The sequence below is a fragment of the Phyllobates terribilis genome, unplaced genomic scaffold (genome assembly GCF_046119375.1).
Source record: "Phyllobates terribilis strain yellow unplaced genomic scaffold, ASM4611937v1 Scaffold_1090__1_contigs__length_425415, whole genome shotgun sequence".
NCBI lineage: Eukaryota > Metazoa > Chordata > Amphibia > Anura > Dendrobatidae > Phyllobates > Phyllobates terribilis.
Window position 1 is genome coordinate 108,074 of NW_027363850.1, and position 26,107 is coordinate 134,180.

A 26,107-nucleotide genomic window follows, 5' to 3' on the forward strand; every position below is an offset into this window, starting at 1 on the left:
CCTCAACACCGTTGGAAGGGAGGAGAACCAATTAAGGCGGGGGGGGGGGTGGAACGAGCAGCTGTCTACCCTTAGCAGGAGGGTTGCTGATCAATTACCTCTCCTGCTGCTGCTGCTGCTGGCTGTCCAGCAGCAGACTGAAGGTGGCTGCTGCTGTGCGCAGGTATATAAAGGCTCAGAGCCTATTATGACACGCGCAGCCAGCGTTCCATTGCCACATTCCGTCTACTGCAGGCGGGATACCTGGATGGCTGAATGTCACTGAGAAGCTCACAGAGACCGCCATAAGCAACAGTTTAAAAGAATGCCACAGACTAATCAACCAAACTTTTTGGGTTGGTTTCTCTTTTATAGTCTGCAGGCATTAAATGAAAGAAGTCAGTGTTCCAGCAGAGGGAGACAACGTTTCAGAAAAGGCATTGTAGCAAACCAAAAAAGAAATTTTAAGCGCAGCAGAGTAACCAGCTCACATACCTGTTAGCTCAGGTGAGTTTAAAAGGCTGCTGTTGATAACAAGGGCATTTGCTAAATAGATGGTGTGTGTGCAACAATATACTGAAAGGTCAATTATATTGTGCAGCTTATCTCACCACCTGTAGTTATTTAGGTGAAAGCTCCAAAATGCTTGCCTAATATGTCTGTTTATCCAAAAGGAAGTATAGAGGGAGAGCTAGATAGATAGCATTGCATTACATTACATTACATGGCAATGCAATGCACAGTTGCTGAAGTTGAACCAAAATGAGCTTGTCATCTGGCTTCTGCAACTTTTAACATGAAAAATCCAATGAGGAGAAGAAAAGCAAAGCCAAAGAGTCCATCCCAAAATCCGACAAACAAGCAAAATGAACAAAAAGCATTGAATTCAATTCTTTCTGATTTTAGAAACTGCATTAAAGAAGGGGTGCACCGGTCCTGGAGATACTGCAATACCAGGTCAATGCGTGGAATGGACAGAGCAAGCTCTTTTTCCATCTCCCTGTTCTAAAAATCCATTTAATATATGGTCCCCAGATAGGGGACGTATCAGATATTAAACTGATAAGAACAGATACTACACTTGATCTTAGCCAAAAGGCCGAGAAGCGATAACCAGAATTGGTTTCCGACTACGGTGCCACCCAAGGATTCTGAAAAGTCCATTTGTGGAGATGGCCACCTGGACTCCCGTTAAGAAGACATGCTGTCAACCTCTAGATCCCTCACATGCCTGCACTTTTCGGCTTGCTGCTGCTGCAATCCACGCGTTTTAGATCTGCATAACTCCACCAATTTTAGCACAGTACCCTCAACCCCCGGCTGTTCCCACCCGCCTCAACACCGTTGGAAGGGAGGAGAACCAATTAAGGCGGGGGGGGGGTGGAACGAGCAGCTGTCTACCCTTAGCAGGAGGGTTGCTGATTAATTACCTCTCCTGCTGCTGCTGCTGCTGGCTGTCCAGCAGCAGACTGAAGGTGGCTGCTGCTGTGCGCAGGTATATAAAGGCTCAGAGCCTATTATGACACGCGCAGCCAGCGTTCCATTGCCACATTCCGTCTACTGCAGGCGGGATACCTGGATGGCTGAATGTCACTGAGAAGCTCACAGAGACCGCCATAAGCAACAGTTTAAAAGAATGCCACAGACTAATCAACCAAACTTTTTGGGTTGGTTTCTCTTTTATAGTCTGCAGGCATTAAATGAAAGAAGTCAGTGTTCCAGCAGAGGGAGACAACGTTTCAGAAAAGGCATTGTAGCAAACCAAAAAAGAAATTTTAAGCGCAGCAGAGTAACCAGCTCACATACCTGTTAGCTCAGGTGAGTTTAAAAGGCTGCTGTTGATAACAAGGGCATTTGCTAAATAGATGGTGTGTGTGCAACAATATACTGAAAGGTCAATTATATTGTGCAGCTTATCTCACCACCTGTAGTTATTTAGGTGAAAGCTCCAAAATGCTTGCCTAATATGTCTGTTTATCCAAAAGGAAGTATAGAGGGAGAGCTAGATAGATAGCATTGCATTACATTACATTACATGGCAATGCAATGCACAGTTGCTGAAGTTGAACCAAAATGAGCTTGTCATCTGGCTTCTGCAACTTTTAACATGAAAAATCCAATGAGGAGAAGAAAAGCAAAGCCAAAGAGTCCATCCCAAAATCCGACAAACAAGCAAAATGAACAAAAAGCATTGAATTCAATTCTTTCTGATTTTAGAAACTGCATTAAAGAAGGGGTGCACCGGTCCTGGAGATACTGCAATACCAGGTCAATGCGTGGAGTGGACAGAGCAAGCTCTTTTTCCATCTCCCTGTTCTAAAAATCCATTTAATATATGGTCCCCAGATAGGGGACGTATCAGATATTAAACTGATAAGAACAGATACTACACTTGATCTTAGCCAAAAGGCCGAGAAGCGATAACCAGAATTGGTTTCCGACTACGGTGCCACCCAAGGATTCTGAAAAGTCCATTTGTGGAGATGGCCACCTGGACTCCCGTTAAGAAGACATGCTGTCAACCTCTAGATCCCTCACATGCCTGCACTTTTCGGCTTGCTGCTGCTGCAATCCACGCGTTTTAGATCTGCATAACTCCACTTCTTTTAGCACAGTACCCTCAACCCCCGGCTGTTCCCACCCGCCTCAACACCGTTGGAAGGGAGGAGAACCAATTAAGGCGGGGGGGGGGGGTGGGGGGTGGAACGAGCAGCTGTCTACCCTTAGCAGGAGGGTTGCTGATTAATTACCTCTCCTGCTGCTGCTGCTGCTGGCTGTCCAGCAGCAGACTGAAGGTGGCTGCTGCTGTGCGCAGGTATATAAAGGCTCAGAGCCTATTATGACACGCGCAGCCAGCGTTCCATTGCCACATTCCGTCTACTGCAGGCGGGATACCTGGATGGCTGAATGTCACTGAGAAGCTCACAGAGACCGCCATAAGCAACAGTTTAAAAGAATGCCACAGACTAATCAACCAAACTTTTTGGGTTGGTTTCTCTTTTATAGTCTGCAGGCATTAAATGAAAGAAGTCAGTGTTCCAGCAGAGGGAGACAACGTTTCAGAAAAGGCATTGTAGCAAACCAAAAAAGAAATTTTAAGCGCAGCAGAGTAACCAGCTCACATACCTGTTAGCTCAGGTGAGTTTAAAAGGCTGCTGTTGATAACAAGGGCATTTGCTAAATAGATGGTGTGTGTGCAACAATATACTGAAAGGTCAATTATATTGTGCAGCTTATCTCACCACCTGTAGTTATTTAGGTGAAAGCTCCAAAATGCTTGCCTAATATGTCTGTTTATCCAAAAGGAAATATAGAGGAAGAGCTAGATAGATAGCATTGCATTACATTACATTACATGGCAATGCAATGCACAGTTGCTGAAGTTGAACCAAAATGAGCTTGTCATCTGGCTTCTGCAACTTTTAACATGAAAAATCCAATGAGGAGAAGAAAAGCAAAGCCAAAGAGTCCATCCCAAAATCCGACAAACAAGCAAAATGAACAAAAAGCATTGAATTCAATTCTTTCTGATTTTAGAAACTGCATTAAAGAAGGGGTGCACCGGTCCTGGAGATACTGCAATACCAGGTCAATGCGTGGAGTGGACAGAGCAAGCTCTTTTTCCATCTCCCTGTTCTAAAAATCCATTTAATATATGGTCCCCAGATAGGGGACGTATCAGATATTAAACTGATAAGAACAGATACTACACTTGATCTTAGCCAAAAGGCCGAGAAGCGATAACCAGAATTGGTTTCCGACTACGGTGCCACCCAAGGATTCTGAAAAGTCCATTTGTGGAGATGGCCACCTGGACTCCCGTTAAGAAGACATGCTGTCAACCTCTAGATCCCTCACATGCCTGCACTTTTCGGCTTGCTGCTGCTGCAATCCACGCGTTTTAGATCTGCATAACTCCACCTCTTTTAGCACAGTACCCTCAACCCCCGGCTGTTCCCACCCGCCTCAACACCGTTGGAAGGGAGGAGAACCAATTAAGGCGGGGGGGGGGTGGAACGAGCAGCTGTCTACCCTTAGCAGGAGGGTTGCTGATTAATTACCTCTCCTGCTGCTGCTGCTGCTGGCTGTCCAGCAGCAGACTGAAGGTGGCTGCTGCTGTGCGCAGGTATATAAAGGCTCAGAGCCTATTATGACACGCGCAGCCAGCGTTCCATTGCCACATTCCGTCTACTGCAGGCGGGATACCTGGATGGCTGAATGTCACTGAGAAGCTCACAGAGACCGCCATAAGCAACAGTTTAAAAGAATGCCACAGACTAATCAACCAAACTTTTTGGGTTGGTTTCTCTTTTATAGTCTGCAGGCATTAAATGAAAGAAGTCAGTGTTCCAGCAGAGGGAGACAACGTTTCAGAAAAGGCATTGTAGCAAACCAAAAAAGAAATTTTAAGCGCAGCAGAGTAACCAGCTCACATACCTGTTAGCTCAGGTGAGTTTAAAAGGCTGCTGTTGATAACAAGGGCATTTGCTAAATAGATGGTGTGTGTGCAACAATATACTGAAAGGTCAATTATATTGTGCAGCTTATCTCACCACCTGTAGTTATTTAGGTGAAAGCTCCAAAATGCTTGCCTAATATGTCTGTTTATCCAAAAGGAAATATAGAGGAAGAGCTAGATAGATAGCATTGCATTACATTACATTACATGGCAATGCAATGCACAGTTGCTGAAGTTGAACCAAAATGAGCTTGTCATCTGGCTTCTGCAACTTTTAACATGAAAAATCCAATGAGGAGAAGAAAAGCAAAGCCAAAGAGTCCATCCCAAAATCCGACAAACAAGCAAAATGAACAAAAAGCATTGAATTCAATTCTTTCTGATTTTAGAAACTGCATTAAAGAAGGGGTGCACCGGTCCTGGAGATACTGCAATACCAGGTCAATGCGTGGAGTGGACAGAGCAAGCTCTTTTTCCATCTCCCTGTTCTAAAAATGCATTTAATATATGGTCCCCAGATAGGGGACGTATCAGATATTAAACTGATAAGAACAGATACTACACTTGATCTTAGCCAAAAGGCCGAGAAGCGATAACCAGAATTGGTTTCCGACTACGGTGCCACCCAAGGATTCTGAAAAGTCCATTTGTGGAGATGGCCACCTGGACTCCCGTTAAGAAGACATGCTGTCAACCTCTAGATCCCTCACATGCCTGCACTTTTCGGCTTGCTGCTGCTGCAATCCACGCGTTTTAGATCTGCATAACTCCACCTCTTTTAGCACAGTACCCTCAACCCCCGGCTGTTCCCACCCGCCTCAACACCGTTGGAAGGGAGGAGAACCAATTAAGGCGGGGGGGGGGTGGAACGAGCAGCTGTCTACCCTTAGCAGGAGGGTTGCTGATTAATTACCTCTCCTGCTGCTGCTGCTGCTGGCTGTCCAGCAGCAGACTGAAGGTGGCTGCTGCTGTGCGCAGGTATATAAAGGCTCAGAGCCTATTATGACACGCGCAGCCAGCGTTCCATTGCCACATTCCGTCTACTGCAGGCGGGATACCTGGATGGCTGAATGTCACTGAGAAGCTCACAGAGACCGCCATAAGCAACAGTTTAAAAGAATGCCACAGACTAATCAACCAAACTTTTTGGGTTGGTTTCTCTTTTATAGTCTGCAGGCATTAAATGAAAGAAGTCAGTGTTCCAGCAGAGGGAGACAACGTTTCAGAAAAGGCATTGTAGCAAACCAAAAAAGAAATTTTAAGCGCAGCAGAGTAACCAGCTCACATACCTGTTAGCTCAGGTGAGTTTAAAAGGCTGCTGTTGATAACAAGGGCATTTGCTAAATAGATGGTGTGTGTGCAACAATATACTGAAAGGTCAATTATATTGTGCAGCTTATCTCACCACCTGTAGTTATTTAGGTGAAAGCTCCAAAATGCTTGCCTAATATGTCTGTTTATCCAAAAGGAAGTATAGAGGGAGAGCTAGATAGATAGCATTGCATTACATTACATTACATGGCAATGCAATGCACAGTTGCTGAAGTTGAACCAAAATGAGCTTGTCATCTGGCTTCTGCAACTTTTAACATGAAAAATCCAATGAGGAGAAGAAAAGCAAAGCCAAAGAGTCCATCCCAAAATCCGACAAACAAGCAAAATGAACAAAAAGCATTGAATTCAATTCTTTCTGATTTTAGAAACTGCATTAAAGAAGGGGTGCACCGGTCCTGGAGATACTGCAATACCAGGTCAATGCGTGGAGTGGACAGAGCAAGCTCTTTTTCCATCTCCCTGTTCTAAAAATCTATTTAATATATGGTCCCCAGATAGGGGACGTATCAGATATTAAACTGATAAGAACAGATACTACACTTGATCTTAGCCAAAAGGCCGAGAAGCGATAACCAGAATTGGTTTCCGACTACGGTGCCACCCAAGGATTCTGAAAAGTCCATTTGTGGAGATGGCCACCTGGACTCCCGTTAAGAAGACATGCTGTCAACCTCTAGATCCCTCACATGCCTGCACTTTTCGGCTTGCTGCTGCTGCAATCCACGCGTTTTAGATCTGCATAACTCCACCTCTTTTAGCACAGTACCCTTAACCCCCGGCTGTTCCCACCCGCCTCAACACCGTTGGAAGGGAGGAGAACCAATTAAGGCGGGGGGGGGGGGGGGTGGAACGAGCAGCTGTCTACCCTTAGCAGGAGGGTTGCTGATTAATTACCTCTCCTGCTGCTGCTGCTGCTGGCTGTCCAGCAGCAGACTGAAGGTGGCTGCTGCTGTGCGCAGGTATATAAAGGCTCAGAGCCTATTATGACACGCGCAGCCAGCGTTCCATTGCCACATTCCGTCTACTGCAGGCGGGATACCTGGATGGCTGAATGTCACTGAGAAGCTCACAGAGACCGCCATAAGCAACAGTTTAAAAGAATGCCACAGACTAATCAACCAAACTTTTTGGGTTGGTTTCTCTTTTATAGTCTGCAGGCATTAAATGAAAGAAGTCAGTGTTCCAGCAGAGGGAGACAACGTTTCAGAAAAGGCATTGTAGCAAACCAAAAAAGAAATTTTAAGCGCAGCAGAGTAACCAGCTCACATACCTGTTAGCTCAGGTGAGTTTAAAAGGCTGCTGTTGATAACAAGGGCATTTGCTAAATAGATGGTGTGTGTGCAACAATATACTGAAAGGTCAATTATATTGTGCAGCTTATCTCACCACCTGTAGTTATTTAGGTGAAAGCTCCAAAATGCTTGCCTAATATGTCTGTTTATCCAAAAGGAAGTATAGAGGGAGAGCTAGATAGATAGCATTGCATTACATTACATTACATGGCAATGCAATGCACAGTTGCTGAAGTTGAACCAAAATGAGCTTGTCATCTGGCTTCTGCAACTTTTAACATGAAAAATCCAATGAGGAGAAGAAAAGCAAAGCCAAAGAGTCCATCCCAAAATCCGACAAACAAGCAAAATGAACAAAAAGCATTGAATTCAATTCTTTCTGATTTTAGAAACTGCATTAAAGAAGGGGTGCACCGGTCCTGGAGATACTGCAATACCAGGTCAATGCGTGGAGTGGACAGAGCAAGCTCTTTTTCCATCTCCCTGTTCTAAAAATCCATTTAATATATGGTCCCCAGATAGGGGACGTATCAGATATTAAACTGATAAGAACAGATACTACACTTGATCTTAGCCAAAAGGCCGAGAAGCGATAACCAGAATTGGTTTCCGACTACGGTGCCACCCAAGGATTCTGAAAAGTCCATTTGTGGAGATGGCCACCTGGACTCCCGTTAAGAAGACATGCTGTCAACCTCTAGATCCCTCACATGCCTGCACTTTTCGGCTTGCTGCTGCTGCAATCCACGCGTTTTAGATCTGCATAACTCCACCTCTTTTAGCACAGTACCCTCAACCCCCGGCTGTTCCCACCCGCCTCAACACCGTTGGAAGGGAGGAGAACCAATTAAGGCGGGGGGGGGGGTGGAACGAGCAGCTGTCTACCCTTAGCAGGAGGGTTGCTGATTAATTACCTCTCCTGCTGCTGCTGCTGCTGGCTGTCCAGCAGCAGACTGAAGGTGGCTGCTGCTGTGCGCAGGTATATAAAGGCTCAGAGCCTATTATGACACGCGCAGCCAGCGTTCCATTGCCACATTCCGTCTACTGCAGGCGGGATACCTGGATGGCTGAATGTCACTGAGAAGCTCACAGAGACCGCCATAAGCAACAGTTTAAAAGAATGCCACAGACTAATCAACCAAACTTTTTGGGTTGGTTTCTCTTTTATAGTCTGCAGGCATTAAATGAAAGAAGTCAGTGTTCCAGGAGAGGGAGACAACGTTTCAGAAAAGGCATTGTAGCAAACCAAAAAAGAAATTTTAAGCGCAGCAGAGTAACCAGCTCACATACCTGTTAGCTCAGGTGAGTTTAAAAGGCTGCTGTTGATAACAAGGGCATTTGCTAAATAGATGGTGTGTGTGCAACAATATACTGAAAGGTCAATTATATTGTGCAGCTTATCTCACCACCTGTAGTTATTTAGGTGAAAGCTCCAAAATGCTTGCCTAATATGTCTGTTTATCCAAAAGGAAGTATAGAGGGAGAGCTAGATAGATAGCATTGCATTACATTACATTACATGGCAATGCAATGCACAGTTGCTGAAGTTGAACCAAAATGAGCTTGTCATCTGGCTTCTGCAACTTTTAACATGAAAAATCCAATGAGGAGAAGAAAAGCAAAGCCAAAGAGTCCATCCCAAAATCCGACAAACAAGCAAAATGAACAAAAAGCATTGAATTCAATTCTTTCTGATTTTAGAAACTGCATTAAAGAAGGGGTGCACCGGTCCTGGAGATACTGCAATACCAGGTCAATGCGTGGAGTGGACAGAGCAAGCTCTTTTTCCATCTCCCTGTTCTAAAAATCCATTTAATATATGGTCCCCAGATAGGGGACGTATCAGATATTAAACTGATAAGAACAGATACTACACTTGATCTTAGCCAAAAGGCCGAGAAGCGATAACCAGAATTGGTTTCCGACTACGGTGCCACCCAAGGATTCTGAAAAGTCCATTTGTGGAGATGGCCACCTGGACTCCCGTTAAGAAGACATGCTGTCAACCTCTAGATCCCTCACATGCCTGCACTTTTCGGCTTGCTGCTGCTGCAATCCACGCGTTTTAGATCTGCATAACTCCACCTCTTTTAGCACAGTACCCTCAACCCCCGGCTGTTCCCACCCGCCTCAACACCGTTGGAAGGGAGGAGAACCAATTAAGGCGGGGGGGGGGGGTGGAACGAGCAGCTGTCTACCCTTAGCAGGAGGGTTGCTGATTAATTACCTCTCCTACTGCTGCTGCTGCTGGCTGTCCAGCAGCAGACTGAAGGTGGCTGCTGCTGTGCGCAGGTATATAAAGGCTCAGAGCCTATTATGACACGCGCAGCCAGCGTTCCATTGCCACATTCCGTCTACTGCAGGCGGGATACCTGGATGGCTGAATGTCACTGAGAAGCTCACAGAGACCGCCATAAGCAACAGTTTAAAAGAATGCCACAGACTAATCAACCAAACTTTTTGGGTTGGTTTCTCTTTTATAGTCTGCAGGCATTAAATGAAAGAAGTCAGTGTTCCAGCAGAGGGAGACAACGTTTCAGAAAAGGCATTGTAGCAAACCAAAAAAGAAATTTTAAGCGCAGCAGAGTAACCAGCTCACATACCTGTTAGCTCAGGTGAGTTTAAAAGGCTGCTGTTGATAACAAGGGCATTTGCTAAATAGATGGTGTGTGTGCAACAATATACTGAAAGGTAAATTATATTGTGCAGCTTATCTCACCACCTGTAGTTATTTAGGTGAAAGCTCCAAAATGCTTGCCTAATATGTCTGTTTATCCAAAAGGAAGTATAGAGGGAGAGCTAGATAGATAGCATTGCATTACATTACATTACATGGCAATGCAATGCACAGTTGCTGAAGTTGAACCAAAATGAGCTTGTCATCTGGCTTCTGCAACTTTTAACATGAAAAATCCAATGAGGAGAAGAAAAGCAAAGCCAAAGAGTCCATCCCAAAATCCGACAAACAAGCAAAATGAACAAAAAGCATTGAATTCAATTCTTTCTGATTTTAGAAACTGCATTAAAGAAGGGGTGCACCGGTCCTGGAGATACTGCAATACCAGGTCAATGCGTGGAGTGGACAGAGCAAGCTCTTTTTCCATCTCCCTGTTCTAAAAATCCATTTAATATATGGTCCCCAGATAGGGGACGTATCAGATATTAAACTGATAAGAACAGATACTACACTTGATCTTAGCCAATAGGCCGAGAAGCGATAACCAGAATTGGTTTCCGACTACGGTGCCACCCAAGGATTCTGAAAAGTCCATTTGTGGAGATGGCCACCTGGACTCCCGTTAAGAAGACATGCTGTCAACCTCTAGATCCCTCACATGCCTGCACTTTTCGGCTTGCTGCTGCTGCAATCCACGCGTTTTAGATCTGCATAACTCCACCTCTTTTAGCACAGTACCCTCAACCCCCGGCTGTTCCCACCCGCCTCAACACCGTTGGAAGGGAGGAGAACCAATTAAGGCGGGGGGGGGGGTGGAACGAGCAGCTGTCTACCCTTAGCAGGAGGGTTGCTGATTAATTACCTCTCCTGCTGCTGCTGCTGCTGGCTGTCCAGCAGCAGACTGAAGGTGGCTGCTGCTGTGCGCAGGTATATAAAGGCTCAGAGCCTATTATGACACGCGCAGCCAGCGTTCCATTGCCACATTCCGTCTACTGCAGGCGGGATACCTGGATGGCTGAATGTCACTGAGAAGCTCACAGAGACCGCCATAAGCAACAGTTTAAAAGAATGCCACAGACTAATCAACCAAACTTTTTGGGTTGGTTTCTCTTTTATAGTCTGCAGGCATTAAATGAAAGAAGTCAGTGTTCCAGCAGAGGGAGACAACGTTTCAGAAAAGGCATTGTAGCAAACCAAAAAAGAAATTTTAAGCGCAGCAGAGTAACCAGCTCACATACCTGTTAGCTCAGGTGAGTTTAAAAGGCTGCTGTTGATAACAAGGGCATTTGCTAAATAGATGGTGTGTGTGCAACAATATACTGAAAGGTCAATTATATTGTGCAGCTTATCTCACCACCTGTAGTTATTTAGGTGAAAGCTCCAAAATGCTTGCCTAATATGTCTGTTTATCCAAAAGGAAGTATAGAGGGAGAGCTAGATAGATAGCATTGCATTACATTACATTACATGGCAATGCAATGCACAGTTGCTGAAGTTGAACCAAAATGAGCTTGTCATCTGGCTTCTGCAACTTTTAACATGAAAAATCCAATGAGGAGAAGAAAAGCAAAGCCAAAGAGTCCATCCCAAAATCCGACAAACAAGCAAAATGAACAAAAAAGCATTGAATTCAATTCTTTCTGATTTTAGAAACTGCATTAAAGAAGGGGTGCACCGGTCCTGGAGATACTGCAATACCAGGTCAATGCGTGGAGTGGACAGAGCAAGCTCTTTTTCCATCTCCCTGTTCTAAAAATCCATTTAATATATGGTCCCCAGATAGGGGACGTATCAGATATTAAACTGATAAGAACAGATACTACACTTGATCTTAGCCAAAAGGCCGAGAAGCGATAACCAGAATTGGTTTCCGACTACGGTGCCACCCAAGGATTCTGAAAAGTCCATTTGTGGAGATGGCCACCTGGACTCCCGTTAAGAAGACATGCTGTCAACCTCTAGATCCCTCACATGCCTGCACTTTTCGGCTTGCTGCTGCTGCAATCCACGCGTTTTAGATCTGCATAACTCCACCTCTTTTAGCACAGTACCCTCAACCCCCGGCTGTTCCCACCCGCCTCAACACCGTTGGAAGGGAGGAGAACCAATTAAGGCGGGGGGGGGGTGGAACGAGCAGCTGTCTACCCTTAGCAGGAGGGTTGCTGATTAATTACCTCTCCTGCTGCTGCTGCTGCTGGCTGTCCAGCAGCAGACTGAAGGTGGCTGCTGCTGTGCGCAGGTATATAAAGGCTCAGAGCCTATTATGACACGCGCAGCCAGCGTTCCATTGCCACATTCCGTCTACTGCAGGCGGGATACCTGGATGGCTGAATGTCACTGAGAAGCTCACAGAGACCGCCATAAGCAACAGTTTAAAAGAATGCCACAGACTAATCAACCAAACTTTTTGGGTTGGTTTCTCTTTTATAGTCTGCAGGCATTAAATGAAAGAAGTCAGTGTTCCAGCAGAGGGAGACAACGTTTCAGAAAAGGCATTGTAGCAAACCAAAAAAGAAATTTTAAGCGCAGCAGAGTAACCAGCTCACATACCTGTTAGCTCAGGTGAGTTTAAAAGGCTGCTGTTGATAACAAGGGCATTTGCTAAATAGATGGTGTGTGTGCAACAATATACTGAAAGGTCAATTATATTGTGCAGCTTATCTCACCACCTGTAGTTATTTAGGTGAAAGCTCCAAAATGCTTGCCTAATATGTCTGTTTATCCAAAAGGAAGTATAGAGGGAGAGCTAGATAGATAGCATTGCATTACATTACATTACATGGCAATGCAATGCACAGTTGCTGAAGTTGAACCAAAATGAGCTTGTCATCTGGCTTCTGCAACTTTTAACATGAAAAATCCAATGAGGAGAAGAAAAGCAAAGCCAAAGAGTCCATCCCAAAATCCGACAAACAAGCAAAATGAACAAAAAGCATTGAATTCAATTCTTTCTGATTTTAGAAACTGCATTAAAGAAGGGGTGCACCGGTCCTGGAGATACTGCAATACCAGGTCAATGCGTGGAGTGGACAGAGCAAGCTCTTTTTCCATCTCCCTGTTCTAAAAATCCATTTAATATATGGTCCCCAGATAGGGGACGTATCAGATATTAAACTGATAAGAACAGATACTACACTTGATCTTAGCCAAAAGGCCGAGAAGCGATAACCAGAATTGGTTTCCGACTACGGTGCCACCCAAGGATTCTGAAAAGTCCATTTGTGGAGATGGCCACCTGGACTCCCGTTAAGAAGACATGCTGTCAACCTCTAGATCCCTCACATGCCTGCACTTTTCGGCTTGCTGCTGCTGCAATCCACGCGTTTTAGATCTGCATAACTCCACCTCTTTTAGCACAGTACCCTCAACCCCCGGCTGTTCCCACCCGCCTCAACACCGTTGGAAGGGAGGAGAACCAATTAAGGCGGGGGGGGGGGTGGAACGAGCAGCTGTCTACCCTTAGCAGGAGGGTTGCTGATTAATTACCTCTCCTGCTGCTGCTGCTGCTGGCTGTCCACCAGCAGACTGAAGGTGGCTGCTGCTGTGCGCAGGTATATAAAGGCTCAGAGCCTATTATGACACGCGCAGCCAGCGTTCCATTGCCACATTCCGTCTACTGCAGGCGGGATACCTGGATGGCTGAATGTCACTGAGAAGCTCACAGAGACCGCCATAAGCAACAGTTTAAAAGAATGCCACAGACTAATCAACCAAACTTTTTGGGTTGGTTTCTCTTTTATAGTCTGCAGGCATTAAATGAAAGAAGTCAGTGTTCCAGCAGAGGGAGACAACGTTTCAGAAAAGGCATTGTAGCAAACCAAAAAAGAAATTTTAAGCGCAGCAGAGTAACCAGCTCACATACCTGTTAGCTCAGGTGAGTTTAAAAGGCTGCTGTTGATAACAAGGGCATTTGCTAAATAGATGGTGTGTGTGCAACAATATACTGAAAGGTCAATTATATTGTGCAGCTTATCTCACCACCTGTAGTTATTTAGGTGAAAGCTCCAAAATGCTTGCCTAATATGTCTGTTTATCCAAAAGGAAGTATAGAGGGAGAGCTAGATAGATAGCATTGCATTACATTACATTACATGGCAATGCAATGCACAGTTGCTGAAGTTGAACCAAAATGAGCTTGTCATCTGGCTTCTGCAACTTTTAACATGAAAAATCCAATGAGGAGAAGAAAAGCAAAGCCAAAGAGTCCATCCCAAAATCCGACAAACAAGCAAAATGAACAAAAAGCATTGAATTCAATTCTTTCTGATTTTAGAAACTGCATTAAAGAAGGGGTGCACCGGTCCTGGAGATACTGCAATACCAGGTCAATGCGTGGAGTGGACAGAGCAAGCTCTTTTTCCATCTCCCTGTTCTAAAAATCCATTTAATATATGGTCCCCAGATAGGGGACGTATCAGATATTAAACTGATAAGAACAGATACTACACTTGATCTTAGCCAAAAGGCCGAGAAGCGATAACCAGAATTGGTTTCCGACTACGGTGCCACCCAAGGATTCTGAAAAGTCCATTTGTGGAGATGGCCACCTGGACTCCCGTTAAGAAGACATGCTGTCAACCTCTAGATCCCTCACATGCCTGCACTTTTCGGCTTGCTGCTGCTGCAATCCACGCGTTTTAGATCTGCATAACTCCACCTCTTTTAGCACAGTACCCTCAACCCCCGGCTGTTACCACCCGCCTCAACACCGTTGGAAGGGAGGAGAACCAATTAAGGCGGGGGGGGGGTGGAACGAGCAGCTGTCTACCCTTAGCAGGAGGGTTGCTGATTAATTACCTCTCCTGCTGCTGCTGCTGCTGGCTGTCCAGCAGCAGACTGAAGGTGGCTGCTGCTGTGCGCAGGTATATAAAGGCTCAGAGCCTATTATGACACGCGCAGCCAGCGTTCCATTGCCACATTCCGTCTACTGCAGGCGGGATACCTGGATGGCTGAATGTCACTGAGAAGCTCACAGAGACCGCCAAAAGCAACAGTTTAAAAGAATGCCACAGACTAATCAACCAAACTTTTTGGGTTGGTTTCTCTCTTATAGTCTGCAGGCATTAAATGAAAGAAGTCAGTGTTCCAGCAGAGGGAGACAACGTTTCAGAAAAGGCATTGTAGCAAACCAAAAAAGAAATTTTAAGCGCAGCAGAGTAACCAGCTCACATACCTGTTAGCTCAGGTGAGTTTAAAAGGCTGCTGTTGATAACAAGGGCATTTGCTAAATAGATGGTGTGTGTGCAACAATATACTGAAAGGTCAATTATATTGTGCAGCTTATCTCACCACCTGTAGTTATTTAGGTGAAAGCTCCAAAATGCTTGCCTAATATGTCTGTTTATCCAAAAGGAAGTATAGAGGGAGAGCTAGATAGATAGCATTGCATTACATTACATTACATGGCAATGCAATGCACAGTTGCTGAAGTTGAACCAAAATGAGCTTGTCATCTGGCTTCTGCAACTTTTAACATGAAAAATCCAATGAGGAGAAGAAAAGCAAAGCCAAAGAGTCCATCCCAAAATCCGACAAACAAGCAAAATGAACAAAAAGCATTGAATTCAATTCTTTCTGATTTTAGAAACTGCATTAAAGAAGGGGTGCACCGGTCCTGGAGATACTGCAATACCAGGTCAATGCGTGGAGTGGACAGAGCAAGCTCTTTTTCCATCTCCCTGTTCTAAAAATCCATTTAATATATGGTCCCCAGATAGGGGACGTATCAGATATTAAACTGATAAGAACAGATACTACACTTGATCTTAGCCAAAAGGCCGAGAAGCGATAACCAGAATTGGTTTCCGACTACGGTGCCACCCAAGGATTCTGAAAAGTCCATTTGTGGAGATGGCCACCTGGACTCCCGTTAAGAAGACATGCTGTCAACCTCTAGATCCCTCACATGCCTGCACTTTTCGGCTTGCTGCTGCTGCAATCCACGCGTTTTAGATCTGCATAACTCCACCTCTTTTAGCACAGTACCCTCAACCCCCGGCTGTTCCCACCCGCCTCAACACCGTTGGAAGGGAGGAGAACCAATTAAGGCGGGGGGGGGGTGGAACGAGCAGCTGTCTACCCTTAGCAGGAGGGTTGCTGATTAATTACCTCTCCTGCTGCTGCTGCTGCTGGCTGTCCAGCAGCAGACTGAAGGTGGCTGCTGCTGTGCGCAGGTATATAAAGGCTCAGAGCCTATTATGACACGCGCAGCCAGCGTTCCATTGCCACATTCCGTCTACTGCAGGCGGGATACCTGGATGGCTGAATGTCACTGAGAAGCTCACAGAGACCGCCATAAGCAACAGTTTAAAAGAATGCCACAGACTAATCAACCAAACTTTTTGGGTTGGTTTCTCTTTTATAGTCTGCAGGCATTAAATGAAAGAAGTCAGTGTTCCAGCAGAGGGAGACAACGTTTCAGAAAAGGCATTGTAGCAAACCAAAAAAGAAATTTTAAGCGCAGCAGAGTAACCAGCTCACATACCTGTTAGCTCAGGTGAGTTTAAAAGGCTGCTGTTGATAACAAGGGCATTTGCTAAATAGATGGTGTGTGTGCAACAATATACTGAAAGGTCAATTATATTGTGCAGCTTATCTCACCACCTGTAGTTATTTAGGTGAAAGCTCCAAAATGCTTGCCTAATATGTCTGTTTATCCAAAAGGAAGTATAGAGGGAGAGCTAGATAGATAGCATTGCATTACATTACATTACATGGCAATGCAATGCACAGTTGCTGAAGTTGAACCAAAATGAGCTTGTCATCTGGCTTCTGCAACTTTTAACATGAAAAATCCAATGAGGAGAAGAAAAGCAAAGCCAAAGAGTCCATCCCAAAATCCGACAAACAAGCAAAATGAACAAAAAGCATTGAATTCAATTCTTTCTGATTTTAGAAACTGCGTTAAAGAAGGGGTGCACCGGTCCTGGAGATACTGCAATACCAGGTCAATGCGTGGAGTGGACAGAGCAAGCTCTTTTTCCATCTCCCTGTTCTAAAAATCCATTTAATATATGGTCCCCAGATAGGGGACGTATCAGATATTAAACTGATAAGAACAGATACTACACTTGATCTTAGCCAAAAGGCCGAGAAGCGATAACCAGAATTGGTTTCCGACTACGGTGCCACCCAAGGATTCTGAAAAGTCCATTTGTGGAGATGGCCACCTGGACTCCCGTTAAGAAGACATGCTGTCAACCTCTAGATCCCTCACATGCCTGCACTTTTCGGCTTGCTGCTGCTGCAATCCACGCGTTTTAGATCTGCATAACTCCACCTCTTTTAGCACAGTACCCTCAACCCCCGGCTGTTCCCACCCGCCTCAACACCGTTGGAAGGGAGGAGAACCAATTAAGGCGGGGGGGGGGGGTGGAACGAGCAGCTGTCTACCCTTAGCAGGAGGGTTGCTGATTAATTACCTCTCCTGCTGCTGCTGCTGCTGGCTGTCCAGCAGCAGACTGAAGGTGGCTGCTGCTGTGCGCAGGTATATAAAGGCTCAGAGCCTATTATGACACGCGCAGCCAGCGTTCCATTGCCACATTCCGTCTACTGCAGGCGGGATACCTGGATGGCTGAATGTCACTGAGAAGCTCACAGAGACCGCCATAAGCAACAGTTTAAAAGAATGCCACTGACTAATCAACCAAACTTTTTGGGTTGGTTTCTCTTTTATAGTCTGCAGGCATTAAATGAAAGAAGTCAGTGTTCCAGCAGAGGGAGACAACGTTTCAGAAAAGGCATTGTAGCAAACCAAAAAAGAAATTTTAAGCGCAGCAGAGTAACCAGCTCACATACCTGTCAGCTCAGGTGAGTTTAAAAGGCTGCTGTTGATAACAAGGGCATTTGCTAAATAGATGGTGTGTGTGCAACAATATACTGAAAGGTCAATTATATTGTGCAGCTTATCTCACCACCTGTAGTTATTTAGGTGAAAGCTCCAAAATGCTTGCCTAATATGTCTGTTTATCCAAAAGGAAGTATAGAGGGAGAGCTAGATAGATAGCATTGCATTACATTACATTACATGGCAATGCAATGCACAGTTGCTGAAGTTTAACCAAAATGAGCTTGTCATCTGGCTTCTGCAACTTTTAACATGAAAAATCCAATGAGGAGAAGAAAAGCAAAGCCAAAGAGTCCATCCCAAAATCCGACAAACAAGCAAAATGAACAAAAAGCATTGAATTCAATTCTTTCTGATTTTAGAAACTGCATTAAAGAAGGGGTGCACCGGTCCTGGAGATACTGCAATACCAGGTCAATGCGTGGAGTGGACAGAGCAAGCTCTTTTTCCATCTCCCTGTTCTAAAAATCCATTTAATATATGGTCCCCAGATAGGGGACGTATCAGATATTAAACTGATAAGAACAGATACTACACTTGATCTTAGCCAAAAGGCCGAGAAGCGATAACCAGAATTGGTTTCCGACTACGGTGCCACCCAAGGATTCTGAAAAGTCCATTTGTGGAGATGGCCACCTGGACTCCCGTTAAGAAGACATGCTGTCAACCTCTAGATCCCTCACATGCCTGCACTTTTCGGCTTGCTGCTGCTGCAATCCACGCGTTTTAGATCTGCATAACTCCACCTCTTTTAGCACAGTACCCTCAACCCCCGGCTGTTACCACCCGCCTCAACACCGTTGGAAGGGAGGAGAACCAATTAAGGCGGGGGGGGGGTGGAACGAGCAGCTGTCTACCCTTAGCAGGAGGGTTGCTGATTAATTACCTCTCCTGCTGCTGCTGCTGCTGGCTGTCCAGCAGCAGACTGAAGGTGGCTGCTGCTGTGCGCAGGTATATAAAGGCTCAGAGCCTATTATGACACGCGCAGCCAGCGTTCCATTGCCACATTCCGTCTACTGCAGGCGGGATACCTGGATGGCTGAATGTCACTGAGAAGCTCACAGAGACCGCCAAAAGCAACAGTTTAAAAGAATGCCACAGACTAATCAACCAAACTTTTTGGGTTGGTTTCTCTTTTATAGTCTGCAGGCATTAAATGAAAGAAGTCAGTGTTCCAGCAGAGGGAGACAACGTTTCAGAAAAGGCATTGTAGCAAACCAAAAAAGAAATTTTAAGCGCAGCAGAGTAACCAGCTCACATACCTGTTAGCTCAGGTGAGTTTAAAAGGCTGCTGTTGATAACAAGGGCATTTGCTAAATAGATGGTGTGTGTGCAACAATATACTGAAAGGTCAATTATATTGTGCAGCTTATCTCACCACCTGTAGTTATTTAGGTGAAAGCTCCAAAATGCTTGCCTAATATGTCTGTTTATCCAAAAGGAAGTATAGAGGGAGAGCTAGATAGATAGCATTGCATTACATTACATTACATGGCAATGCAATGCACAGTTGCTGAAGTTGAACCAAAATGAGCTTGTCATCTGGCTTCTGCAACTTTTAACATGAAAAATGCAATGAGGAGAAGAAAAGCAAAGCCAAAGAGTCCATCCCAAAATCCGACAAACAAGCAAAATGAACAAAAAGCATTGAATTCAATTCTTTCTGATTTTAGAAACTGCATTAAAGAAGGGGTGCACCGGTCCTGGAGATACTGCAATACCAGGTCAATGCGTGGAGTGGACAGAGCAAGCTCTTTTTCCATCTCCCTGTTCTAAAAATCCATTTAATATATGGTCCCCAGATAGGGGACGTATCAGATATTAAACTGATAAGAACAGATTTTTGATTGAATGATTGAAGCTGCATCCAAGGCACTGAAAAATGTGACCGAAGTCACACCAAAACAGCGCACGAGGCGAGGATTCATGTGGACCCTTCCCGGAGGAGAGGGTCCCCAATAAACCATCCCCATCCCTCCGAGCCAGAAGGCCACAGCGAGGGTCAGGGATCTCCGATGCTCTCCCTAGCCGAAGCCGGAGAAGAGCCGTTTTCGTGCTCCCAGCTTCCATCTAGGCTGCCACCCTAGTGGAGCTGGAGCCTGTGTTGGTTTCTCAGCCCAAAGCTGACCGGACCTCCGACCGGGTTTATAAAAATTCCCCTTCCTAGCCCGGAGGCCAGGAATAGGGGGGGTTGCTCAGAAAGTATGATTGGCAAAGGTGCGGCGTGCTACGAAGCCAAGTCTTTCTGGGGTTCCCAGTCCCAGTAAGCTTGGACTCCCACCAGGGCGCCTACTCCTGGGGCACATTGCTCCAAAGCCCTCACACTTACCCAGCCTAGTGACTTCGATCCTGGAGGGCCATGTTTTCCATCAGATAACTCTATGAGCCACCTGGCGTACTAACAAGTGCACCAAACCAGTGTGTAATATGCATCAATTTACTAGGGCAGCCCAAGGACAAAACTGCCTTTTCAAAAGATACTACACTTGATCTTAGCCAAAAGGCCGAGAAGCGATAACCAGAATTGGTTTCCGACTACGGTGCCACCCAAGGATTCTGAAAAGTCCATTTGTGGAGATGGCCACCTGGACTCCCGTTAAGAAGACATGCTGTCAACCTCTAGATCCCTCACATGCCTGCACTTTTCGGCTTGCTGCTGCTGCAATCCACGCGTTTTAGATCTGCATAACTCCACCTCTTTTAGCACAGTGCCCTCAACCCCCGGCTGTTCCCACCCGCCTCAACACCGTTGGAAGGGAGGAGAACCAATTAAGGCGGGGGGGGGGTGGAACGAGCAGCTGTCTACCCTTAGCAGGAGGGTTGCTGATTAATTACCTCTCCTGCTGCTGCTGCTGCTGGCTGTCCAGCAGCAGACTGAAGGTGGCTGCTGCTGTGCGCAGGTATATAAAGGCTCAGAGCCTATTATGACACGCGCAGCCAGCGTTCCATTGCCACATTCCGTCTACTGCAGGCGGGATACCTGGATGGCTGAATGTCACTGAGAAGCTCACAGAGACCGCCATAAGCAACAGTTTAAAAGAATGCCACAGACTAATCAACCAAACTTTTTGGGTTGGTTTCTCTTTTATAGTCTGCAGGCATTAAATGAAAGAAGTCAGTGTTCCAGCAGAGGGAGACAACGTTTCAGAAAAGGCATTGTAGCAAACCAAAAAAGAAATTTTAAGCGCAGCAGAGTAACCAGCTCACATACCTGTTAGCTCAGGTGAGTTTAAAAGGCTGCTGTTGATAACAAGGGCATTTGCTAAATAGATGGTGTGTGTGCAACAATATACTGAAAGGTCAATTATATTGTGCAGCTTATCTCACCACCTGTAGTTATTTAGGTGAAAGCTCCAAAATGCTTGCCTAATATGTCTGTTTATCCAAAAGGAAGTATAGATGGAGAGCTAGATAGATAGCATTGCATTACATTACATTACATGGCAATGCAATGCACAGTTGCTGAAGTTGAACCAAAATGAGCTTGTCATCTGGCTTCTGCAACTTTTAACATGAAAAATCCAATGAGGAGAAGAAAAGCAAAGCCAAAGAGTCCATCCCAAAATCCGACAAACAAGCAAAATGAACAAAAAGCATTGAATTCAATTCTTTCTGATTTTAGAAACTGCATTAAAGAAGGGGTGCACCGGTCCTGGAGATACTGCAATACCAGGTCAATGCGTGGAGTGGACAGAGCAAGCTCTTTTTCCATCTCCCTGTTCTAAAAATCCATTTAATATATGGTCCCCAGATAGGGGACGTATCAGATATTAAACTGATAAGAACAGATACTACACTTGATCTTAGCCAAAAGGCCGAGAAGCGATAACCAGAATTGGTTTCCGACTACGGTGCCACCCAAGGATTCTGAAAAGTCCATTTGTGGAGATGGCCACCTGGACTCCCGTTAAGAAGACATGCTGTCAACCTCTAGATCCCTCACATGCCTGCACTTTTCGGCTTGCTGCTGCTGCAATCCACGCGTTTTAGATCTGCATAACTCCACCTCTTTTAGCACAGTACCCTCAACCCCCGGCTGTTCCCACCCGCCTCAACACCGTTGGAAGGGAGGAGAACCAATTAAGGCGGGGGGGGGGGGGGGTGTAACGAGCAGCTGTCTACCCGTAGCAGGAGGGTTGCTGATTAATTACCTCTCCTGCTGCTGCTGCTGCTGGCTGTCCAGCAGCAGACTGAAGGTGGCTGCTGCTGTGCGCAGGTATATAAAGGCTCAGAGCCTATTATGACACGCGCAGCCAGCGTTCCATTGCCACATTCCGTCTACTGCAGGCGGGATACCTGGATGGCTGAATGTCACTGAGAAGCTCACAGAGACCGCCATAAGCAACAGTTTAAAAGAATGCCACAGACTAATCAACCAAACTTTTTGGGTTGGTTTCTCTTTTATAGTCTGCAGGCATTAAATGAAAGAAGTCAGTGTTCCAGCAGAGGGAGACAACGTTTCAGAAAAGGCATTGTAGCAAACCAAAAAAGAAATTTTAAGCGCAGCAGAGTAACCAGCTCACATACCTGTTAGCTCAGGTGAGTTTAAAAGGCTGCTGTTGATAACAAGGGCATTTGCTAAATAGATGGTGTGTGTGCAACAATATACTGAAAGGTCAATTATATTGTGCAGCTTATCTCACCACCTGTAGTTATTTAGGTGAAAGCTCCAAAATGCTTGCCTAATATGTCTGTTTATCCAAAAGGAAGTATAGAGGGAGAGCTAGATAGATAGCATTGCATTACATTACATTACATGGCAATGCAATGCACAGTTGCTGAAGTTGAACCAAAATGAGCTTGTCATCTGGCTTCTGCAACTTTTAACATGAAAAATCCAATGAGGAGAAGAAAAGCAAAGCCAAAGAGTCCATCCCAAAATCCGACAAACAAGCAAAATGAACAAAAAGCATTGAATTCAATTCTTTCTGATTTTAGAAACTGCATTAAAGAAGGGGTGCACCGGTCCTGGAGATACTGCAATACCAGGTCAATGCGTGGAGTGGACAGAGCAAGCTCTTTTTCCATCTCCCTGTTCTAAAAATCCATTTAATAAATGGTCCCCAGATAGGGGACGTATCAGATATTAAACTGATAAGAACAGATACTACACTTGATCTTAGCCAAAAGGCCGAGAAGCGATAACCAGAATTGGTTTCCGACTACGGTGCCACCCAAGGATTCTGAAAAGTCCATTTGTGGAGATGGCCACCTGGACTCCCGTTAAGAAGACATGCTGTCAACCTCTAGATCCCTCACATGCCTGCACTTTTCGGCTTGCTGCTGCTGCAATCCACGCGTTTTAGATCTGCATAACTCCACCTCTTTTAGCACAGTACCCTCAACCCCCGGCTGTTCCCACCCGCCTCAACACCGTTGGAAGGGAGGAGAACCAATTAAGGCGGGGGGGGGGGGTGGAACGAGCAGCTGTCTACCCTTAGCAGGAGGGTTGCTGATTAATTACCTCTCCTGCTGCTGCTGCTGCTGGCTGTCCAGCAGCAGACTGAAGGTGGCTGCTGCTGTGCGCAGGTATATAAAGGCTCAGAGCCTATTATGACACGCGCAGCCAGCGTTCCATTGCCACATTCCGTCTACTGCAGGCAGGATACCTGGATGGCTGAATGTCACTGAGAAGCTCACAGAGACCGCCATAAGCAACAGTTTAAAAGAATGCCACAGACTAATCAACCAAACTTTTTGGGTTGGTTTCTCTTTTATAGTCTGCAGACATTAAATGAAAGAAGTCAGTGTTCCAGCAGAGGGAGACAACGTTTCAGAAAAGGCATTGTAGCAAACCAAAAAAGAAATTTTAAGCGCAGCAGAGTAACTAGCTCACATACCTGTTAGCTCAGGTGAGTTTAAAAGGCTGCTGTTGATAACAAGGGCATTTGCTAAATAGATGGTGTGTGTGCAACAATATACTGAAAGGTCAATTATATTGTGCAGCTTATCTCACCACCTGTAGTTATTTAGGTGAAAGCTCCAAAATGCTTGCCTAATATGTCTGTTTATCCAAAAGGAAGTATAGAGGGAGAGCTAGATAGATAGCATTGCATTACATTACATTACATGTCAATGCAATGCACAGTTGCTGAAGTTGAACCAAAATGAGCTTGTCATCTGGCTTCTGCAACTTTTAACATGAAAAATCCAATGAGGAGAAGAAAAGCAAAGCCAAAGAGTCCATCCCAAAATCCGACAAACAAGCAAAATGAACAAAAAGCATTGAATTCAATTCTTTCTGATTTTAGAAACTGCATTAAAGAAGGGGTGCACCGGTCCTGGAGATACTGCAATACCAGGTCAATGCGTGGAGTGGACAGAGCAAGCTCTTTTTCCATCTCCCTGTTCTAAAAATCCATTTAATATATGGTCCCCAGATACTGGACGTATCAGATATTAAACTGATAAGAACAGATACTACACTTTATCTTAGCCAAAAGGCCGAGAAGCGATAACCAGAATTGGTTTCCGACTACGGTGCCACCCAAGGATTCTGAAAAGTCCATTTGTGGAGATGGCCACCTGGACTCCCGTTAAGAAGACATGCTGTCAACCTCTAGATCCCTCACATGCCTGCACTTTTCGGCTTGCTGCTGCTGCAATCCACGCGTTTTAGATCTGCATAACTCCACCTCTTTTAGCACAGTACCCTCAACCCCCGGCTGTTCCCACCCGCCTCAACACCGTTGGAAGGGAGGAGAACCAATTAAGGCGGGGGGGGGTGGAACGAGCAGCTGTCTACCCTTAGCAGGAGGGTTGCTGATTAATTACCTCTCCTGCTGCTGTTGCTGCTGGCTGTCCAGCAGCAGACTGAAGGTGGCTGCTGCTGTGCGCAGGTATATAAAGGCTCAGAGCCTATTATGACACGTGCAGCCAGCGTTCCATTGCCACATTCCGTCTACTGCAGGCGGGATACCTGGATGGCTGAATGTCACTGAGAAGCTCACAGAGACCGCCATAAGCAACAGTTTAAAAGAATGCCACAGACTAATCAACCAAACTTTTTGGGTTGGTTTCTCTTTTATAGTCTGCAGGCATTAAATGAAAGAAGTCAGTGTTCCAGCAGAGGGAGACAACGTTTCAGAAAAGGCATTGTAGCAAACCAAAAAAGAAATTTTAAGTGCAGCAGAGTAACCAGCTCACATACCTGTTAGCTCAGGTGAGTTTAAAAGGCTGCTGTTGATAACAAGGGCATTTGCTAAATAGATGGTGTGTGTGCAACAATATACTGAAAGGTCAATTATATTGTGCAGCTTATCTCACCACCTGTAGTTATTTAGGTGAAAGCTCCAAAATGCTTGCCTAATATGTCTGTTTATCCAAAAGGAAGTATAGAGGGAGAGCTAGATAGATAGCATTGCATTACATTACATTACATGGCAATGCAATGCACAGTTGCTGAAGTTGAACCAAAATGAGCTTGTCATCTGGCTTCTGCAACTTTTAACATGAAAAATCCAATGAGGAGAAGAAAAGCAAAGCCAAAGAGTCCATCCCAAAATCCGACAAACAAGCAAAATGAACAAAAAGCATTGAATTCAATTCTTTCTGATTTTAGAAACTGCATTAAAGAAGGGGTGCACCGGTCCTGGAGATACTGCAATACCAGGTCAATGCATGGAGTGGACAGAGCAAGCTCTTTTTCCATCTCCCTGTTCTAAAAATCCATTTAATATATGGTCCCCAGATAGGGGACGTATCAGATATTAAACTGATAAGAACAGATACTACACTTGATCTTAGCCAAAAGGCCGAGAAGCGATAACCAGAATTGGTTTCCGACTACGGTGCCACCCAAGGATTCTGAAAAGTCCATTTGTGGAGATGGCCACCTGGACTCCCGTTAAGAAGACATGCTGTCAACCTCTAGATCCCTCACATGCCTGCACTTTTCGGCTTGCTGCTGCTGCAATCCACGCGTTTTAGATCTGCATAACTCCACCTCTTTCAGCACAGTACCCTCAACCCCCGGCTGTTCCCACCCGCCTCAACACCGTTGGAAGGGAGGAGAACCAATTACGGCGGGGGGGGGGGGGGTGGAACGAGCAGCTGTCTACCCTTAGCAGGAGGGTTGCTGATTAATTACCTCTCCTGCTGCTGCTGCTGCTGGCTGTCCAGCAGCAGACTGAAGGTGGCTGCTGCTGTGCGCAGGTATATAAAGGCTCAGAGCCTATTATGACACGCGCAGCCAGCGTTCCATTGCCACATTCCGTCTACTGCAGGCGGGATACCTGGATGGCTGAATGTCACTGAGAAGCTCACAGAGACCGCCATAAGCAACAGTTTAAAAGAATGCCACAGACTAATCAACCAAACTTTTTGGGTTGGTTTCTCTTTTATAGTCTGCAGGCATTAAATGAAAGAAGTCAGTGTTCCAGCAGAGGGAGACAACGTTTCAGAAAAGGCATTGTAGCAAACCAAAAAATAAATTTTAAGCGCAGCAGAGTAACCAGCTCACATACCTGTTAGCTCAGGTGAGTTTAAAAGGCTGCTGTTGATAACAAGGGCATTTGCTA

The 26,107-nt window shown here is 45.4% G+C and overlaps 19 non-coding genes and 1 pseudogene across 19 annotated transcripts; all 20 read right to left on the bottom strand.

Annotated features, from left to right (window-relative positions):
• Nucleotides 1-899: 899 nt before the first annotated feature.
• Nucleotides 900-1,090, bottom strand: LOC141242933 (U2 spliceosomal RNA). The gene has a single exon (XR_012307286.1). It is a non-coding gene; the product is annotated as a U2 spliceosomal RNA (small nuclear RNA).
• Nucleotides 1,091-2,210: 1,120 nt separating this feature from the next.
• On the bottom strand, nt 2,211-2,401 carry LOC141242789 (U2 spliceosomal RNA). The gene has a single exon (XR_012307152.1). It is a non-coding gene; the product is annotated as a U2 spliceosomal RNA (small nuclear RNA).
• A 1,129-nt stretch (nt 2,402-3,530) lies between these two features.
• On the bottom strand, nt 3,531-3,721 carry LOC141242791 (U2 spliceosomal RNA). Its single transcript, XR_012307153.1, has one exon. It is a non-coding gene; the product is annotated as a U2 spliceosomal RNA (small nuclear RNA).
• Nucleotides 3,722-4,841: 1,120 nt separating this feature from the next.
• Nucleotides 4,842-5,032, bottom strand: LOC141242926 (U2 spliceosomal RNA). Its single transcript, XR_012307280.1, has one exon. It is a non-coding gene; the product is annotated as a U2 spliceosomal RNA (small nuclear RNA).
• A 1,120-nt stretch (nt 5,033-6,152) lies between these two features.
• On the bottom strand, nt 6,153-6,343 carry LOC141242818 (U2 spliceosomal RNA). The gene has a single exon (XR_012307178.1). It is a non-coding gene; the product is annotated as a U2 spliceosomal RNA (small nuclear RNA).
• Nucleotides 6,344-7,468: 1,125 nt separating this feature from the next.
• On the bottom strand, nt 7,469-7,659 carry LOC141242792 (U2 spliceosomal RNA). Its single transcript, XR_012307154.1, has one exon. It is a non-coding gene; the product is annotated as a U2 spliceosomal RNA (small nuclear RNA).
• Nucleotides 7,660-8,780: 1,121 nt separating this feature from the next.
• On the bottom strand, nt 8,781-8,971 carry LOC141242793 (U2 spliceosomal RNA). The gene has a single exon (XR_012307155.1). It is a non-coding gene; the product is annotated as a U2 spliceosomal RNA (small nuclear RNA).
• Nucleotides 8,972-10,093: 1,122 nt separating this feature from the next.
• Nucleotides 10,094-10,284, bottom strand: LOC141242939 (U2 spliceosomal RNA). The gene has a single exon (XR_012307292.1). It is a non-coding gene; the product is annotated as a U2 spliceosomal RNA (small nuclear RNA).
• Nucleotides 10,285-11,406: 1,122 nt separating this feature from the next.
• On the bottom strand, nt 11,407-11,597 carry LOC141242795 (U2 spliceosomal RNA). Its single transcript, XR_012307157.1, has one exon. It is a non-coding gene; the product is annotated as a U2 spliceosomal RNA (small nuclear RNA).
• Nucleotides 11,598-12,717: 1,120 nt separating this feature from the next.
• On the bottom strand, nt 12,718-12,908 carry LOC141242796 (U2 spliceosomal RNA). Its single transcript, XR_012307158.1, has one exon. It is a non-coding gene; the product is annotated as a U2 spliceosomal RNA (small nuclear RNA).
• Nucleotides 12,909-14,029: 1,121 nt separating this feature from the next.
• Nucleotides 14,030-14,220, bottom strand: LOC141242797 (U2 spliceosomal RNA). The gene has a single exon (XR_012307159.1). It is a non-coding gene; the product is annotated as a U2 spliceosomal RNA (small nuclear RNA).
• A 1,120-nt stretch (nt 14,221-15,340) lies between these two features.
• On the bottom strand, nt 15,341-15,531 carry LOC141242798 (U2 spliceosomal RNA). The gene has a single exon (XR_012307160.1). It is a non-coding gene; the product is annotated as a U2 spliceosomal RNA (small nuclear RNA).
• A 1,120-nt stretch (nt 15,532-16,651) lies between these two features.
• Nucleotides 16,652-16,842, bottom strand: LOC141242799 (U2 spliceosomal RNA). The gene has a single exon (XR_012307161.1). It is a non-coding gene; the product is annotated as a U2 spliceosomal RNA (small nuclear RNA).
• Nucleotides 16,843-17,964: 1,122 nt separating this feature from the next.
• Nucleotides 17,965-18,155, bottom strand: LOC141242800 (U2 spliceosomal RNA). The gene has a single exon (XR_012307162.1). It is a non-coding gene; the product is annotated as a U2 spliceosomal RNA (small nuclear RNA).
• A 1,120-nt stretch (nt 18,156-19,275) lies between these two features.
• Nucleotides 19,276-19,464, bottom strand: LOC141242975 (U2 spliceosomal RNA). The gene has a single exon (XR_012307324.1). It is a non-coding gene; the product is annotated as a U2 spliceosomal RNA (small nuclear RNA).
• Nucleotides 19,465-19,988: 524 nt separating this feature from the next.
• Nucleotides 19,989-20,104, bottom strand: LOC141242990 (U2 spliceosomal RNA; annotated as a pseudogene).
• Nucleotides 20,105-21,224: 1,120 nt separating this feature from the next.
• LOC141242802 (U2 spliceosomal RNA) lies at nt 21,225-21,415 on the bottom strand. The gene has a single exon (XR_012307163.1). It is a non-coding gene; the product is annotated as a U2 spliceosomal RNA (small nuclear RNA).
• A 1,125-nt stretch (nt 21,416-22,540) lies between these two features.
• On the bottom strand, nt 22,541-22,731 carry LOC141242922 (U2 spliceosomal RNA). The gene has a single exon (XR_012307276.1). It is a non-coding gene; the product is annotated as a U2 spliceosomal RNA (small nuclear RNA).
• Nucleotides 22,732-23,853: 1,122 nt separating this feature from the next.
• LOC141242970 (U2 spliceosomal RNA) lies at nt 23,854-24,044 on the bottom strand. The gene has a single exon (XR_012307321.1). It is a non-coding gene; the product is annotated as a U2 spliceosomal RNA (small nuclear RNA).
• Nucleotides 24,045-25,163: 1,119 nt separating this feature from the next.
• LOC141242923 (U2 spliceosomal RNA) lies at nt 25,164-25,354 on the bottom strand. The gene has a single exon (XR_012307277.1). It is a non-coding gene; the product is annotated as a U2 spliceosomal RNA (small nuclear RNA).
• Between the last annotated feature and the right edge of the window lie 753 nt (nt 25,355-26,107).